This window comes from Cervus canadensis, chromosome 13 (genome assembly GCF_019320065.1).
Source record: "Cervus canadensis isolate Bull #8, Minnesota chromosome 13, ASM1932006v1, whole genome shotgun sequence".
Classification (NCBI taxonomy): domain Eukaryota; kingdom Metazoa; phylum Chordata; class Mammalia; order Artiodactyla; family Cervidae; genus Cervus; species Cervus canadensis.
This window is the reverse complement of record NC_057398.1, coordinates 37,277,355-37,280,694: the sequence shown is the minus strand read 5'-3', so window position 1 is coordinate 37,280,694 and position 3,340 is coordinate 37,277,355. Positions and strand designations below refer to the sequence as shown.

Here is a 3,340-nt window from a genome sequence, read left to right as displayed (position 1 = left end):
GCCTGCATTGGCAGGCAGGTTCCTTACCACTAGCATCACCTGGGAAGCCCTGTCAAAGGATAAGAGTGCTTTTATTGCTCAGAGGTCATCCCTTGGGTTTTCTCACAGGTAAAACAGGGGTATTAGAGGGACTCAGTTCAGTTCAGTCGCTCAGTTGTGTCCGACTCTTTGCGACCCCATGAACCGCAGCACACCAGGCCTCCCTATCTATCACCAACTGCTGGAGTCTACCCAAACCCATGTCCATGGAGTCGGTGATGCCATTCAACCATCTCATCCTCTGCCATCCCCTTCTCCTCCTGCCCTCAATCTTTCCCAGCATCAGGGTCTTTTCAAATGAGTCAGCTCTTCGCATCAGGTAGCCAAAGTATTGGAGTTTCAGCTTCAACATCAGTCCTTCCAATGAATACCCAGGATTGATCTCCTTTAGGATAGACTGGTTGGATCTCCTTGCAGTCCAAGGGACTCTCAAGAGTCTTCTCCAACACCACAGTTAGTGCAAGGGATAATGAAGCCATGGGCCTTGAGATCTTCTTTCATGGGCTTTATACATTGAAGGAACTTCATTACTTACTGTTGTTGTTGTTTAGTCACTAAGTCATGTACAACTCTTTATGGTCCCATTGACTGTAGCCTGCCAGATTCCTCTGTCCATGCGACTTCCCAGGCAAGAATACTGGAGTGGGTTGAGAGGAAATTGATTAATTCTTGGGAGAGGTTTGGAGCGATCTATTTGAAACTTGATGGAAGGTGCACTGTGGATTTCACCAATACCAGTTGGAAATTTTTGTCAACTGAGGAGTGTGATAACTGGTTCAATAGGGACAAATAATCAGTGTTTCAAGAATCAGCTCCAGGACTGCTGGAAACAGAAAAAAGATGTCAAAAGATCATTGAATTTACCTGGTTGGGTCTTTTGATGGGTACTGTCAAATTTAGATTTCCCCCTTTTGGGAGAAAGAAATTCTTGCATAACACTCTTCCAAGAAGCCTTAATCTAGTAATGAATGGAGGCAAAGGAGCTAAGGAGAAAGGGTATGTATCTCTCAAAAGGCCCAAACAAAAGGGAAAAGGCTCGGAGACAGGAGCCTGTTGAGGGTTATTAGAGATCCCCTATCTGAACTGTATTAGTTCTCTGCAGTGGGGTTGAGCACCGAGAGTATGGTTCTGTTCTTAATAAAGACAGAAGTTCCTTCCTAATTTGGAGAGATGTTTCTTCAAGCTGATTAATAGAGATAACTGTGAAGAGCCTCATAGTTCCTTGGAGCCCCCTCATTGGGCCTTAGGAGGACATTGGAAAGGCTGATGAAAGGGCTAAAATGCTTGAATTTGTAGCAGTCTTTTTTTCCAATGTCCTGGCTCTTTGCAATAGTGGAAACTAGAAGGTTTTTTACTTTGTTTAGGGAACTTCATTTGCTGGAGATGAAGATTAAGAATTTTAGTGGTCTTTCTTTTTGGTGACTTTTTGGTGCAAGTGAGCTGACTTGCCAAATTAACTAAATCTAGAATGGACATAGTTCCCCATTCCATCCAGGTCCTTTTAACAAAAGATCCCAGTTCTGTTTGTTAATAAACATGGAGGTAACAGTTACCCTAGTGGACTCAACATCTGAAGGAAGATCAGAGTTTTCTTTAAAAATAACCTGAAGTTGATTAGAAAAGGGTCATCAGATTTTGGTGTGCAAGGCTGAATTTCGTTCTGATCAACAGGCTTAGGAAAGGCTACTGTAATTGCTTGGTGGAGGTTTTCATTGAGTGTTCTCCCCTCTTGCCAAAAGTTAGGGATTTGCACTTCTAAATCCCCTCCAGGCTGTTCCCATGGGGCTAGTTCCATCCAGTGTTTGCTTGACTCTCACCAACAAGCACATAAACTATTTGATATAAATCTGAGAAACCAGACTGGCTGGTTTGAAGAACTATGTGAAAATCTTCAGCAAACCCATGAGGTTCCTCGGTTACTTAAGAAATTCCTTAACTATGGCTCACAATTCATCCAGGGAATATAGGTAACCTGGGCTTTATTTGGATGCTCTGAAGATTTACCTTTGAAGGGTCAGGTTCTGATCGGCCCAGAGGAGTAAGATGGCACTAGGGCTGGAGCCTGAAACAAAGAAGAGGAGAGACAAACACGAGGCTTTGGATGCCATTTTGTTTTTCTTTCATCATTTGTTTCCCTCTTAATTTAATTATTGTGTTTTTCAAAGAGGTCATATTAGACTCCTGATAAAGTTTGGAAGCTTCAAAATACCAATCAAAATAAGTGTCCACTTCCGTTTTGATTATTTCAGAGCCATGACTGTTTAATATAATTTTGAGAAAGGTAAGTTTGGGAAATTCAAAAATTCCCCATAATGGCCATCAATTTTTTAAATTACTTTTGATTAGTCAGTCCATTTATTTAGAAATGCACATGAGGAAGGACTGTGGATTTTAAACATAAAATTGCCCAGCGTTTCTGAAAGGAAGGTGCCCCCAAAGCATTTGGATAACTGGGTCCCATTTTTCAGAGGTTTTTCTCGAGAGCAAAAGAATCATTCCTAAAAAGCGCACAAGTCAAATACCTGCAGAGTTCCAGCAGGAAAAGTCTGATTTCAAAAGTCTGAGGCCAAAATTCCAACTGAGTGCTCACAGACAAAACAAAAAAGGACAAAGCCTTTAAAAGACCCCAAATAAAGCCTGGAAAGCTTCAAAATGCAAAAAGAGTGGAGCTCAGATTCAGGAGGAAAACTTACCCTAAAACTCCAGGATCAGCGAGAGAGCAGTGAACTCAGTGGGCTCTGTGGGTACCAGGATGTTTGCTCACCAGCCTCAGAGTTGTCCAGCTGGGGTGGGAGGTGGGGGGCGATCTTCTCTACATCTTAATGGAACCTCTGTGTAATATCAACCTAAAACAATGAAACTGCCAGCTATTTTACCAGCAGAGTGGGTTTATTTGGGAGCAGCAAAGAATTGCAGCTCAAGACATGCAACTACAGTGAACCACTTGCAAGACCTGTTAAGTAAAGGAGAAGGAACTCTTTTATAGAGAAGGGAAAAGTTGGGTGGGGCTGTTATAAGAAAAAAGTCCTTTGGGAGTTTGAAGTATACTGGAGAAGGAAATGGCAACCCACTCCAGTGTTCTTGCCTGGAGAATCCCAGGGACAGGGGAGCCTGGTGGGCTGCCGTCTATGGGGTCGCACAGAGTCGGACACGACTGAAGCGACTTAGCAGCAGCAGCAGCAGTCTTTTCATTAGCTAAATTGTGACAGCCTCTCATTGGCTGAACTGTTTTCAGGCAAGGAGAAAATCTTTCTTTCTCCTTCTGGTTTCATTCCTGCCAGAGATGCAAGGTACATCTTCC

The 3,340-nt window shown here is 42.9% G+C and overlaps 1 long non-coding RNA gene across 1 annotated transcript; it reads right to left on the bottom strand.

Moving 5' to 3' along the window:
* Positions 1-377: 377 nt before the first annotated feature.
* Positions 378-3,057, bottom strand: LOC122452528. The gene is made up of 3 exons (XR_006272735.1): positions 2,733-3,057; positions 2,044-2,101; positions 378-859 (listed from the first exon to the last, which is right to left on the bottom strand). It is a non-coding gene; the product is annotated as an uncharacterized LOC122452528 (long non-coding RNA).
* Positions 3,058-3,340: the final 283 nt, after the last annotated feature.